The sequence below is a fragment of the Scyliorhinus canicula genome, chromosome 5 (genome assembly GCF_902713615.1).
Source record: "Scyliorhinus canicula chromosome 5, sScyCan1.1, whole genome shotgun sequence".
NCBI classification, from domain to species: Eukaryota; Metazoa; Chordata; class Chondrichthyes; order Carcharhiniformes; family Scyliorhinidae; genus Scyliorhinus; species Scyliorhinus canicula.
The window spans coordinates 214825479-214841506 of record NC_052150.1 but is presented as its reverse complement, the minus strand read 5'-3'; the positions used below and the strand labels follow the sequence as shown (position 1 = coordinate 214841506).

At 43.2% G+C, this 16028-nt stretch overlaps 1 protein-coding gene across 1 annotated transcript in view; it reads left to right on the top strand.

Moving 5' to 3' along the window:
• The window catches only part of LOC119966568 (WD repeat-containing protein 48), a 162866-nt gene that overhangs the window by 114020 nt on the left and 32818 nt on the right, over positions 1-16028 (top strand). The gene's annotated exons all lie outside the window — the stretch shown is intronic.

The window sequence follows — 16028 nt, the reverse complement described above, 5'->3', positions numbered from 1 at the left end:
GAAAAGCAAGTCCTCTTCTTGAAGGATCCTCTGCCTGTAAGCCACCATGGCCCTTCAAGGTTCTAGCTCTGCCACCCTCGCTGAAAATTAGTTGGTTCAGCTATTGACCATGGTTCATAACCCTGAGCATGGATCTCTTACCTGGCAAGGAGAACTATCCCCAAAGTCTCAAGTGACCTTGCTACCCTAATTCAAATGGTATTGCCTCACATAGAAAATAGGAGCAAGAGCAGGCCATGTAGCCGATCAAGCCTGCTCCACCATTTAATATCATCATGACTGATACCCTATCTCAATTCTTTACCCCCGCTCTCTATGACGCATTTAATGTCTATAAACCTTATCTATTTGTTTCTTAAATACTTTTAGTGAGTTCGCCACCATAGCCGTATGTGGTAGAGAGCTCCACAAGTTCACCACCATCTGAGTGGAGACATTTATACTCATCTCAATCCTAAATGACCTATCCTGCATCTTAGACTGTGACCCCTTGTTGTAGACCTCTCCAGCGAGAGGAAACAACATCACTGCACCCAGTCTGTCCAGCCTGTTGGAATTTTATACATTTCAATGAGATCTCCTCATTCTTGTGAACCATTGAATACAGGCTTAGCCAATCCAATCTCTCCTCATATGACAATCCTGCTACCTTTGAATCTATCTGAAGAACCTTCCCTGCAGTCCTCTAGGGCAGGTATATCTTATCTTCTTCGGTAAGAAGACCAAAACAGCACACAGTGCTCCAGGTGTGGTCTCACCAAAGCCCTGCAAAGCTGCAGTATGAAATACTTGCTCTTATACGCAAATCTTCGTGTAACGAAGGACAACATACCATTTGTCTTCCTAATTGCTTGCTGCATCTGCATTCCTATTTTCAGTGACTGTGTACAAGAACACCCAGGTCCCTTTGAACGTCAACATTTCCCAATCTATCATCATTTAAATAATGTCATCCTGGTTTTCCGACTGAAGTGTGTAATTTCACACTTAGCCATGTTATACAGCATCTGCCATTTATTTGCCCACTCGCTCAACTTGTTCAATCACTGTGAAACCCCTTCACTTCCTCCTCACCACTCTCAAATCCACCTAGTTTTGTGCCATAGGCAAACTTGGAAATATTACATTCAATTCCATCATCCAAATCATTGATATATGTTGTGAATAGCTGTGGCCCAAGATCTTTGATACCCCACTAGTCAACCCCTGCCTCTCTGAAAAAGACAAATTTGTTCCTACTCTCTGTATTCTGTCCGCTAACCAATTCCCGATCCATGCCAATATATTACCCCCAATCTCATGCACTTTAATTTTGCACACAAACCTCTTATGATTTAGTGGCCATTACTGAAACATGGTTAAAGGATGGTCACGACTGGGAGTTAAATATCCGAGGGTATCAAACTATTCGGAAGGACAGAGTGGATGGTAAGGGAGGTGGTGTAGCTGTTATTTAAGGATGACATCCGGGCAATAGTAAGGGATGACATCGGTGCTATGGAGGATAAGGTTGAATCCATTTGGGTGGAAATCAGGAATAGTAAGGCGAAAAAGTCACTGATAGGAGTAGTCGATCGGCCACAAAATAGTAACGTTATGGTGGGGCAGGCAATAAACAAAGAAATAACTGATGCATGTAGAAATGGTACAGCCGTTATCATAGGGGATTTTAATCTACATGTCGATTGGTTTAACCAGGTCGGTCAAGGCAACATTGAGGAGGAGTTTATAGAACGATACAGCGCAGTACAGGCCCTTCGGCCCTCAATGTTGCACCGACATGGAAAAAACTAAAGGCCATCTAACCTACACTATGCCCTTATCATCCATATGCTTATCCAATAAACTTTTAAATGCCCTCAATGTTGGCGAGTTCACTACTGTTGCAGGTAGGGCATTCCACAGCCTCACCACTCTTTGCGTAAAAAATCCACCTCTGACCTCTGTCCTATATCTATTACCCCTTAATTTAAGGCTATGTCCCCTCGTGCTAGCCACCTCCATCCGCGGGAGAAGGCTCTCGCTGTCCACCCTATCTAACCCTCTGATCATTTTGTATGCCTCTATTAGGTCACCTCTTAACCTTCTTCTCTCTAACGAAAACAACCTCAAGTCCATCAGCCTTTCCTCGTAAGATTTTCCCTCCATACCAGGCAACATCCTGGTAAATCTCCTCTGCACCCGTTCCAAAGCTTCCACGTCCTTCCTATAATGAGGCGACCAGAACTGTACGCAATTTTCCAAATGCGGCCGTACTAGAGTTTTGTACAACTGCAACATGACCTCATTCCTCCGGAACTCAATCCCTCTACCAATAAAGGCCATCACACCATAGGCCTTCTTCACAACCCTATCAACCTGGGTGGCAACTTTCAGGGATCTATGTACATGGACACCGAGATCCCTCTGCTCATCCACACTACCAAGAATTTTACCATTAGCCAAATATTCCTTATTCCTGTTATTCTTTCCAAAGTGAATCACCTCACACTTCTCCACATTAAACTCCATTTGCCACCTCTCAGCCCAGCTCTGCAGCTTATCTATGTCCCTCTGTAACCTGCAACATCCTTCCGCACTGTCTACAACTCCACCGACTTTGGTGTCGTCTGCAAATTTACTCACCCATCCTTCTGCGCCCTCCTCTAGGTCATTTATAAAAATGACAAACAGCAACGGCCCCAGAACAGATCCTTGTGGTACGCCACTCGTAACTGAACTCCATTCTGAACATTCCCATCAACCACCACTCTCTGTCTTCTTTCAACTAGCCAATTTCTGATCCACATCTCTAAATCACCCTCAATCCCCAGCCTCCGTATTTTCTGCAATAGCCGACCGTGGGGAACCTTATCAAACGCTTTACTGAAATCCATATACACCACATCAACTGCTCTACCCTCGTCCACCTGTTCAGTCACCTTCTCAAAGAACTCGATAAGGTTTGTGAGGCATGACCTACCCTTCACAAAACCATGCTGACTATCCCTAATCATATTATTCCTATCTAGATGATTATAAATCGTATCCTTTATAATCCTCTCCAAGACTTTACCCACCACAGACGTTAGGCTCACCGGCCTATAGTTACCGGGGTTATCTCTACTCCCCTTCTTGAACAAAGGGACCACATTTGCTATCCTCCAGTCCTCTGGCACTATTCCTGTAGCCAATGATGACCTAAAAATCAAAGCCAATGGCTCAGCAATCTCTTCCCTGGCTTCCCAGAGAATCCTAGGATAAATCCCATCAGGCCCCGGGGACTTATCTATTTTCACCTTGTCCAGAATTGCCAACACTTCTTCCCTACGCACCTCAATGCCATCTATTCTAATAGCCTGGGTCTCAGCATTCTCCTCCACAATATTATCTTTTTCCTGAGTGAATACTGACGAAAAGTATTCATTTAGTATCTCGCTTATCTCCTCAGCCTCCGCACACAACTTCCCACCACTGTCCTTGACTGGCCCTACTCTTACCCTAGTCATTCTTTTATTCCTGACATACCTATAGAAAGCTTTTGGGTTTTCCTTGATCCTACCTGCCAAAGACTTCTCATGTCCCCTCCTTGCTCGTCTTAGCTTTCTCTTTAGATCCTTCCTCGTTTCCCTGTAACTATCAAGCACCCCAACTGAAACTTCACGCCTCATCTTCACATAGGCCTCCTTTTCCCTCTTAACAAGAGATTCCACTTCTTTGGTAAACCACGGTTCCCTCGCTCTACCCTTTCTTCCCTGTCTGACTGGTACGTACTGATCAAGAACACGCAATAGCTGTTCCTTGAACAAGCTCCACATATCCAGTGTGCCCAACCCTTGCAGCCTACTTCTCCAACCTACACATCCTAAGTCATGTCTAAGGGCATCATAATTGCCCTTCCCCCAGCTATAACTCTTGCCCTGCGGGGTATACTTATCCCTTTCCATCACTAATGTAAAGGTCACTGAATTGTGGTCACTGTCTCCAAAGTGTTCACCTACCTCCAGATCTAACACCTGGCCTGGTTCATTACCCAAAACCAAATCCAAAGTGGCCTCACCTCTTGTTGGCCTGTCAACATATTGTGTCAGAAAACCCTCCTGCACACATTGTACAAAGAATGACTCATCCAGTGTACTCGAACTATATCTTTTCCAGTCAATATTAGGAAAGTTAAAGTCTCCCATAACAACTACCCTGTTACTTTCGCTCTTTTCCAGAATCATCTTCGCCATCCTTTCCTCTACATCTCTAGAACTATTAGCTTGCCTATAGAAAACTCCCAGCAGTGTGACCTCTCCTTTCCTGTTTCTAACCTCAGCCCAGACTACCTCGGAAGAAGAGTCCCCATCTTGCATCCTTTCTGCCACCGTAATACTGTCCTTGACTAGCAGCGCCACACCTCCCCCTCTTTTGCCCCCTTCTCTGACCTTACTAAAGCACCTAAACCCCGGAACCTGCAACAACCATTCCTGTCCCTGCTCTATCCATGTCTCTGAAATGGCCACAACATCGAAGTCCCAGGTACCAACCTGAGTTTATAGAATGTATCCGCGATAGTTTCCTAGAACAGTATGTAATGGAACCTACGAGGGAACAAGCGGACCTAGATCTTGTCCTGTGTAATAATACAGGATTGATTCATGATCTCATAGTTAGGAAGGAGCAATCACAATATGGTGGAATTTAAAATACAGGGAGGGTGAGAAGGTAAAATTAAATACTAGTGTTTTGTGTTTAAACAAAGGAGATTACAATGGGATGAGAGAAGAACTAGCTAAGGTAGACTGGGAGCAAAGACTCTGGTGGAACAGTTGAGGAACAGTGGAGAATCTTCCAAGCGATTTTTCACAGTGCTCAGCAAAGGTTTATACCAACAAAAAGGAAGGACGGAAGAAAGAGGGAAAATCAACCGTGGATATCTAAGGAAATAAGGGAGAGTATCAAATTGAAGGAAAAAGCATACAAAGTGGCAAAGATTGGTGGGAGATTAGAGGACTGGGAAATCTTTAGGGGGCAACAGAAAGCTACTAAAAAAAGCTATAAAGAAGAGTAAGATAGAGTATGGGTGTAAACTTGCTCAGAATATATAAACAGACAGTAAAAGTTTCTACAAATATATAAAACAAAAAAGAGTGGCTAAGGTAAATATTCGTCCTTTAGAGGATGAGAAGGGAGTTTTAATAATGGGAGATGAGGAAATGGCTGAGGAACGGAACAGGTTTTTTGGGTCTGTCTTCACAGTGGAAGACACAAATAACATGCCAGTGACTGATAGAAATGAGGCTATGACAAGTGAGGACCTTGAGAGGATTGTTATCACTAAGGAGGTAGTGATGGGCAAGCTAATGGGGCTAAAGGTAGACAAGTCTCCTGGCCCTTATGGAAAGCATCCCAGAGTGCTAAAAGAGATGGCTAGGGAAATTGCAGGTGCACTAGTGATGATTTACCAAAATTCACTAGACTCTGGGGTGGTCCCGGTGGATTGGAAATTAGCAAACGTGACACCACTGTTTAAAAAAGGAGGTAGGCAGAGAGCGGGTAATTATAGGCCAGTGAGCTTAACTTCGGTAGTAACGAAGATGCTGGAATCTATCATCAAGGAAGAAATAGCGAGGCATCTGGATAGAAATTGTTCCATTGGGCAGACACAGCATGGGTTCATAAAGGGTAGGTCGTGCCTAACTAATTTAGTGGAATTTTTGAGGACATTACCAGTGCGGTAGATAACGGGGAGCCAATGGATGTGGTATATTGATTTCCAGAAAGCCTTTGACAAGGTGCCACACAAAAGGTTGCTGCATAAGATAAAGATGCATGGTATTAACGGTAAAGTAATAGCATGGATAGAGGATTGGTTAATTAATAGAAAGCAAAGAGTGGGGATTAATGGGTGTTTCTCTGGTTGGCAATCAGTAGCTAGTGGTGTCCCTCAGCGATCCGTGTTGGGCCCACAATTGTTCACAATTTTCATAGATGATTTGGCGTTGGGGATGAAGGGCAATGTGTCCAAGTTTGCAGATGACACGAAGATGAGTGGTAAAGCGAAAAGTGCAGAGGATACTGGAAGTCTGCAGAGGGATTTGGATAGGTTAAGTGAATGGGCTAGGGTCTGGCAGATGGAATACAATGTTGACAAATGTGAGGTTATCCATTTTGGTAGGAATAACAGCAAACGGGATTACTATTTAAATGATAAAATATTAAAATATGCTGCTGTGCAGAGAGACCTGGGTGTGCTAGTGCATGAGTCACAGAAAGTTGGTTTACAGGTGCAACAGGTGATTAAGAAGGCGAATGGAGTTTTGTCCTTCATTGCTAGAGGGATGGAGTTTAAGACTAGGGAGGTTATGCTGCAATTGTATAAGGTGTTAGTGAGGCCACACCTGGAGTATTGTGTTCAGTTTTGGTCTCCTTACCTGAGAAAGGACGTACAGGCACTGGAGGGTGTGCAGAGGAGATTCACTAGGTTAATCCCAGAGCTGAAGGGGTTGGATTACGAGGAGAGGTTGAGTAGACTGGGACTGTACTCGTTGGAGTTTAGAAGGATGAGGAGGGATCTTATAGAAACATATAAAATTATGAAGGGAATAGATGGGATAGATGCGGGCAGGTTGTTTCCACTGGTGGGTGAAAGCAGAACTAGGGGGCATAGCCTCAAAATAATGGGAAGTAGATTTAGGACTGAGTTTAGGAGGAACTTCTTCACCCAAAGGGTTGTGAATCTGTGGAATTCCTTGCCCAGTGAAGCAGTTGAGGCTCCTTCATTAAATGTTTTTAAGGTAAAGAGAGATAGTTTTTGAAGAATAAAGGGATTAAGGGTTATGGTGTTCGGGCTGGAAAGTGGAGCTGAGTCCACAAAAGATCAGCTATGATCTCATTGAATGGTGGAGCAGGCTCGAGGGGCCAGATGGCCTACTCCTGCTCCTAGTTCTTATGTTCTTATGTGGGACTTCACCAAAAGCTTTCTGAAAATCCAAATACCCGTCTCTATCCTGCTAGTTATATCCTGAAAAAAAACTTCTGTAAGTTTATCAAACATCAATTCCCTTTTCTAACTCCATGTTAACTTTGTCTAATCCTGTTGATATTTTTGAAGTGTCCAGTTATCACAATCTTTATAATAGACTCTAGCATTTACCCTACTATTTTTCTTTATATAAATTTAGAGTACCCAATTATTTTTTTCCATTTAAGGGGCAATTTAGCGTGGCCAATCCACCTACCCTGCACATCTTTGGGTTGTGGGGGAGGAACCCATGCAAACACGGGGAGAATGTGCAAACTCCACACGGACAGTGACCCAGAGCCAGGATCGAATGTGGGACCTCGGCCGTGAGGCAGCAATGCTAACCACTGCGCCATCATGCTGCCCTATTTACCCTACTATTATGTGAGGCTAACCGGTCTGTAATTCCCTGTTTTCTCCCTCCCTCCTTTTTCAAATAGTCAGCTTCCATTTGCCACTCTCCAATGGGACTGTTCCAAAATTCTGTAGATTCTGGAAGATGGCAATCAACCCATCCACTATTTCCATGCCCACTTCCTTTAATACCCTGGGATGTAGATTAACAGGCCCTGGAGTTTTCAGCTTTCAGTCCCATTAATTTCTCCAGCGCTATTTCTTTACCTATACTAATTTCCTTCAATTCATCCTTCACACTAAACCGTTGGTTTCCTATCATTTCTAGGAAGGTATAATTCTTCCTGAGGACAGAACAAAAGTAGTTGTTTAATTGCTCCTCCATTTCCTTGTTCTCCTTTACCAATTCTCCCATTTGTGACTGTAAGGACTTATTTTCACTAGTCTTTTTTTTTACATATTTTTACAAGCTTTTACAGTCCTCTGTTATGCTCTTTGCTGGTTTACTCTCACACTCTATTTTTGCCCTTTTAATCAGTCCTCCTTTGCTGAATTCCAAACTGCTCCCAGTCCTCAGGCTTGCTCCTTTTTCTAGCAATTTTAAATGACTCCTCTTTGGGTGTAATACTATCCTTATTTTTTTTTGTCAGCCATGGCTTGCCAATTTGCATGTTGTCTGTTTGCACCCGAAAGGAATGTGTACAGCTGTTGTAATGCATACATTGATTCCTTCAATATTGGCCATTGCCGATCCACCATCATGCCTTTGAAGGAAGTTACCCAATCTAGCGCAGCTAACTCACCCTGATACCATAAAACCATAAGACATTGGAGTAGAATTAGGCCACTTGGCCAATCAAGTCTGCACTGCCATTCAATCATGGCTGATATTGTTCTCATCCCCATTCTCCTGCCTTCTCCCCATAACCCTTGAAATGAAATGAAAATGAAAATCGCTTATTGTCACGAGTAGACTTCAATGAAGTTACTGTGAAAAGCCCCTACATTTGTAGTTTCCACTGTAAATGGGATTTCCATTGAATCCACCCCATGCCTCTGGGAAACCTGCACTGGGGGAGCGCTGTCAGCAGGACCAGACCAGCCTGCCAGCTTAAACATCTGGAAGATCTCACCCCTTATTGCGAATGCTCCACGCATTCAGATATAGTACCTTTAGATTTCTCTTTTTATCATTTTTACAAATCTCATTTTATATTATGGCCCTGTTTGCTACTAGCCCTTGTTTCTTTTACCTTCCACTTTTGCTTTCTACTTCTTTGTCATTCATTTCTATTTTTGTTTCCCTCTCGTGTCTCCCCGCTCAGGTTCCCATACCCCTACCACTCTAGATTAAATTCTTCCCCCACGGTAGTAGCAGGTACTGTGTACTCATCCAGTCTATTCTTCTATCCATGATCTTGCGAGCACATGGCACTGGGGGTAACCCTGAGATTAGTACTTTTGAGATCCTTTTTTAAAATGTATTTCCTATCTCCCTATATTCTGCTTGCGGGAACTCATCCCTCGCTTTTCCCCATATTTTTGTACTGATATGGACCACAACGTCTGCCTATTCACTCCCCCGCCCCTTTAAAATGTTCTGCAGCTGGGGTAGCACACGGAACAGTGGTTAGCACTGCTGCCTACGGCGTTGAGGACTCGTGTTCGAATCCCGACCCTGGATCACTGTCCATGTAGAGTTTGCACATTCTCCCAGTGTCTGCGTGGGTTACACTCCCACAACCCAAAGATATGCAGGTTAGTTGGATTGGCCACACTAAATTGCCCCTAATTGGCAAATAAAAATTGGGTACTCTAAATTTTATTTTTAAAAAAAGAATGTTCTGCAGCTACTCTGAGAACCTTAACCCTGGCACCAGGGAGACAACATACCACCCTGGGAAAGGCTGCAAGCAGCAACCAGAGTGAGAGCAAGACCCCAAGACAGGAGAGGGTGGATAAAAAGTACTGATAAAAGTTGCACGACAACGGGTGATTGTTGAAAATATCCAAGAGTCACATTATGGGAAACACAGGTTGATCGAGTGGAACCGCGAGCCAGCATCTGCGGCCACAGAAACGTCCGTCTGTCCTTGTTATGCTGGGATCCCTATTGCTCTTTTTTTCTTTTCTGCCCCTCCATGCAGTTACGCCACTTGTGGTGCCATGGACTTGGCTCTTGCTGCAGTCCCTGGAGAAACCACCGCCCCCAGCAGTATCCAAAAAGGAAAATCTGTTAGAGAGGGAGATGGATCCAGGGGACTCCTGTACTACCTATCTAGTGCTTTTGCGTTGTCTGCAGGTCACCCATTCCCTTTCTTACTTGTGACTAGCTCACTGTACGCACTATCCATTAAGACTTTCAGCCTCGCAGATACTCACTGCTCTAGATCCAAACTGCAGATTTCATATAGTTATATGTGGAGACACTTCCTGCACACATGGTCACCCTGGACACTGGAAGTGTCCCTGGCTTCCCATCTCGCATAGGAGGAACATTCCATTTGGCTGATCTGCCTTGAACAACTCTTAAATTACTCCTTTTCATTTAAATTCTCTAGATAAAGAATATTAAATATATACTAGAAACTTTACTTTATTTCTTGTACTTTAAACACTAAAATAAAGATTAGTCTTGAATTTAGGTTGAGTGAAGACTGGCTAGTAGAACACTGAACAGTACAGCACAGTACAGGCCCTTTGGCCTCCGATGTTGTACTGACCATTTATCCTAATCTAAGATCAACCTAACTTACACCCCTTCAATTTACTGCTGTCCAAGAGTCGCTTAAATATCCCTAATGACTCTGACTCCACCACTTCTGCTTTCAGTGCATTCCACGTACCCACCACTCTCTGTGTAAAGAACCAACCTCTAACATCTCCCCTATACCTTCTTCCAATCACCTTAAAATTATGTCCCCTTGTGACAGCCATTTCTGCCCTGAGGAAAAGTCTCTGGCTATCCACTCTATCCATGCCTCTCATCATCTTGTACACCTCAATCAAGTCACCTCCCAACCTTCTTCGCTCCAGGCAGAAAAGCCCTAGCTCCCTCAACCTTTCTTCATTAGACATGCCCTCCAGTCCAGACAGCATCCTGGTAAATCTCCTCCAAAGCATCCATATCCTTCCTATAATGAGGCGACCAGAACTGGACACTATATTCCAAGTGTGCTCTAACCAGGGTTTTATAAAGCTGCAGCAAAATCTCGCAGCTCTTAAACTCAATCCCCCTGTTAATGAAAGCCAACACACCATACGCCATTCATAACAACCCTATCAAGCTGGGTGGCAACTTTGAGGGATCTATGTACCTGGACCCCAAGATCCCTCTGTTCCTCCACACTTTCAAGAATCCTGACTTTAACCCTGTATTCTGGATTCAAATTGGACCTTCCAAAATGCTCACCCTGGTCCTACTTGCCAAGGCCGCTCCTCTCGTGCAAGTTCCCAGTCCCACTCTATTAACTTGCATTTCCCCTGTGATGTCATTCTGAATGGTTTTTTAAAAAATCAGCATTCACAGTGCAGCTTTTATTTATTTTTTATCCGCCCACTTCTCTAGGTGCTGTTTGAATTCCTGGCCCAGGGTCCTCCTCTCGCACTGATTTCATAAAATGGGCTGAACTGTGTTGAATATTTTTTTCTTTCAATACAAGAGCATTTGGTCCAAACAAGTAATCCCATAATCCTACATATTGTTTCAACCCACATATTTCCTCCATGAAACAGAAAGGTTGGAACTTATTGGCACAAAATTGTAAGTGTCAAGTTCCTATTGAGAGGTTACATGAGAGTTTATGGCCAGCCTTTGGGAGTTTGAATCAATATTAAGCTTCCATATTTCAAAATGTACTATAATGAAGCTATGTTTATTTTGCATCATGCTGGCTTTGATTTGTAGTTTGATTTGTTTTCTGTTTACACTTCAGTTTTTGCATATCCTCCCACATATGCTTGGTTCTATCTGAATTATGGCACCAAAGAAGACCATTCCACCCATTGATCCCATACCAACTCTCTGTAGAGCAAACCAATCAGACCCATTACCCTGCTCTATCCCCCATAGCCCTACAAATCTATTTCCTTCAGATGCCCACCCTGCTATCTTTTGAAACCATTGGTCGAACTGGCTTCCACCAACTTCTTGGGCAGCAGGTCCAGGTCATTATCACTCACTCAGTTACTTGAAAAGGAAAATAAATAATTACCTGATCAGACTCGCAGATCAGCATAGAATCACCGGTAGATTTCTGACAAAGTTCCAAGTTGCACTTTATGTCAGTATAGTTGTTTGTTTGTACGGAACTTGAGTATTGCTGGAAAAAAGAGACATACCATCAAGGCTGTTTGCCGTGCACTCATCAATATAGGTCACGAGTAACCACCAACAGGAACTGTGGAAACAATGATTTATACTGCATGATAATAGAGTGCCAATTGGTAGAGGCGTTGCCAAGGAGAATGTAGCAGGGAAGAGTTAACTGCATATTGTACAAATTTAGACTGGGGGGTGCAGGTCGACTCTGGTCACGCCATTGCCCTGGTGACAATTTACGTAATTAAATGCACAAAACTCCGGTCAAGATTGAGTTTAGAAGCGGGAAGAGAATTTAGATTTCACTATTTTACCTACAATGTGATAAAGAATTCGAACAGATTGTCTGGAAAGGCAACAATAGTCCTCAACATTGAGAAGATTGGGCAGATAATTAGTAAAGAAAGTCACTGAGTGGTGTGACAGGGTAGGTTTTTTAAATTTTGACACCAACCAGATATGTTGTAATGGTCCCTTTTCACCTTTCTTAATTAATGAGCTTCCAAAAGAATTTTCTCTGAATTTTTTTTCCATCTTATATATTTGCACCTTCTCTTGAGAACCTAATTTACACCTGAGTCACTTCAAACTTGGTATCCAGTCGCTTTTCTAAAAGTGTGATCTCCAAGCACTCATTAAATCCCAGACATCTGTTCGTGCTATTGTAGTGGCAATCATATGCCATGCACAATCAGAAGTAACACTGATCCAAAGCTCTCCAAATCCTGGATGATTATTTGTGCTGGTGAACAACTTGAAGTGTGATGTATTATATACTAAATCAGGCATGCTGCTTGGGATTGAAGAAGTTAAAAGCCCTGTTTGTTTATTTTCAGCCGTTAAACTCCATCGTTTGGTTCTTACATTAACCTCGAGCCAAGATACAAAGTGTCAACCAGACCTTTTTAAATAAATTTAGAGTACCCAATTATTTTTTTCCAATTAAGGGGGAATTTAGCATGGCCAATCAAGTTGTGGGGTGAGACCCACGCAGACACTGAGAATGTGCAAACACCACAAGGTCGATGACCCGGGGCCAGGATCGAACCCGGATCCTCGGTGCTGTGAGGCAGCAGTGCTAACCATTGCGCCACCGTGCCACCCAAGAGTCATCCAGACTCGCAGCATTAGCTCCCTTCTCTCTCCACAGACTCTGTCAGATCTGCTGAGATTGTCCAGTATTTTCTGTTTTCGTACCAAGATATGCTGTCTTGGGGAATTGAAACCAAAGTGGATTTACATAAGGTTTATTTTTTAAATTGTAACCGTAACTCAGAGTTAGAAGGAACAAAACACTTCTAACTCCAGGGAAACTTTTAAAACAAAATAGACGCAGCCTCCCTCAGGACACCCTGCAGGCATCCAACCCACTTACTTTTTAAACTTGCCTTCTTCCTTTAAAAGCCTCCCTTTACTGCAACTAGTGCCGTAAAGGGGAGGGGGTGCGCGGGTCTTGCCTCTCTGGGCCCCAGTTACTCCTTACCGATGCAGCCGGGGGCACATTTCACTGCTCCTGTTTTACCCTCCCCAGCCTGTGAGGAAGGTTGAGCAAGACGGACTTTGGAATATCAATGTGGGCAAGTCCTTGAGAGTGGCAATCCGGCCGCACGTTGCCACTCTGAGAAAGTTGTGTTTTGCACTCGTCTGCAGTTAAGGAAATTGATTGAAATAAAATTAAATGGCAGGAAAGGAAGCAGGGAATCAAGTAAATTAGATTTGCATATATTTAGCTTTAATTGCTCGGAAATAAGACTATCTTGGTGGTTTTAACTTCAATATTCTGGCTCCTGAAAATTCAAACACCATGGTTAGCATTCCTGCCTCGCAGCTCCAGGGACCCGGGTTCCAGCCTCGGTTCACTGTCTGCGGAGTCTGCACGTTCTCTCCGTGTCTGCGTAGGATTCCTCCGGGTGCTCCAGTTTCCTTCCACAGTCCAAAGATGTGCGGGTTAGGTGGATTGGCCATGCTAAATTGCCCCTTAGTATCCAAAAGGTTAGGTGGGGTTACTGAGTTAAGGGGATAGGGTGGAGGTGTGGGCTTAAGTGGGGTGCTCTTTCCAAGGGCTGCTGCAGACTCGATGGACCGAATGGCCTCCTTCTGTACTGTAAATTCTATGAACTGACTTACCAATCCTATCCATTAATCTTTTGTTCTTTAGCACGATGGCATACTGATAATTTAACTAATTATTGTAATCCTATCTGGAGAGGGCAGTCTGCCCCTGTTACTTAGCAACTTCACTAACACATTTTTGCAAAATCACCTTTCCCTTTAAAAATATTTTTAACTCTGAATATTTTATGAAAGGTTACCGTGAGCTTCAGCGCTGTTATTATTCAGCGCATATTATTCAGCGCATATTATTCATTCCAACTCTCAAAGGATCTTTCAACTGCACATTCCAAACCTACTGCGTCCTGAAGGAGTTTGGGAGCAGATACATGCAAACACCACCATCTGCAAATTTCCCTCCAAGTCACACACCTACCTGACATATCGCCCGACGTTCCTCCATTGTCTGTGGTTCAAAATCCTGGAACTCCATCCCAAACAGCACTGAGCGTACCTATACCTCTGGCACTACAGCGGTTCAAGAAAACAGCTCACTACCATCTTCTCGAGCGTAATTAGGGATTGGCAGTAGAAGTGCTGGCCCAGTCAGCGACGCCACATCTCAGGACAGAACAAAATAAATCTTTGCTCTGGCAAAGATGCATTTATTGCCCCATCCCTGGTTGACCTGGGGAATGTGGAAGACAGCCATCATCTGAAATTGCGACAGTTTGTGGTTACGGTGCTCCCATTTTGGTGTTTGGTAGAGCTGTTGATTTTGATCCAACAACAATGAAGGGACAGTCTGACCCATGTTGTGTTGGTGTGTGACCCTGGAGAGGAACTTGATAGTAAATCTGTTCCATGACATTGTAGCTCTTATTGATTTTAATGGTGGAGATTAGAAAAGGAGGCATATTTCATTAAAACAACCTTGGTGAGTGATTGCAGTGCATCTTATATATTGTGCATACTGTGGCCACAATACATCGGTGATGGATGAAATCAATATGGTGACCAGTGGAAACAATTTTTTTAAATTCTTTAACAGGATGTGGGCATAGCTTGCTCGGCCAGCATGTACTGCCCTTTAGAAGGTAGTGGCGAGCTGCGGCCAATAACCGCAGCAGTCAATGTAGTTTCGGTTTTGAGAAAGAGAAGACTAGAGATTTCGTGAAAATTCTTGCAATTACAAAACTCTTCGAACGGGTAGATAGTGATTAATTTGGTTTGAAGGGGAATTGGTGATGTGCTATCGTCAATTTGAAATTCTCAACTAAGCATCTGAGGAGAGGGCAATGAGACATTTCATTACTCAAGGCTGTCTGAGCACAGCATGCTTTGCTACAGCGAGTGGGTGAGGTAGCATTACGCCTTTTAATTGGACAATGTTTTAAGCAGAAGACGGGCTATGGGGAAAGATTACAACAGTGAGATTAGTATTTGATTTCTCTGGGAAAGATGGTCATGATAGGCTGAATGGTCATTTCTTGCACTTCCTGTCCGTGTGGGGTTTGCACATTCTCCCCATGTCTGCGTGGGTTTCACCCCTGCAACCCAAAGATGTGCAGGTTAGGTGGATTGGCCACGCTAAATTGCTCCTTAATTGGAAAAAAGAAATAATTGGGTACTCTTTTTAAAAAAAAAAAAAAAAAAAATTTTTTAAATTACTTCCCTTCTGTGATTCTTCGGATAACTCGGTTCAAACAACTGCAACAATTTACTTAAATTAGCATGGAAGAATTTGCACTTAATATAGTGCATTTGAGTTGCAAAACATATAAAAGAGAATGGGATAGATATTTGAGTGTGTGTGGGAATGAATGATGTGACTATTTCGAAGCAGAAATGCCGATGGACTGTAGAACCTTTCTCGTCCTGTACTTGCATAGACTCTTCAGCCTCTCATCTGCAGGCAAGTTGCCTTAAACCAGGCATTGATTTTGGTGCCCCTTCTTAGTGCCTATAAATCCTTAGGTTCCTATGTAAAAACACAACACAAAGATGACATACATGTTATATGTTAGGATACCGGACCTGTCACCAACTTTTGCTGGACCAGAACCCCAAACAATATTTCTATTTGTAAAACTGTGAGGAAAGGATACTTCACAAGAGTGATGACAACTCTGACCAAAAGGTATCCTTTATGTTAAAACAAACATTAATTTATACATCAAATTAACCACATTAACATCAGTTAAACAGTTCTTAAGTAAAAGGAAAAACTTGAACTTACTATCTACTGATTCCAAATAAGCAACCCAATATAGTTCAAATGCCACTTGCATAGATACATCGAAGATCGGAGCA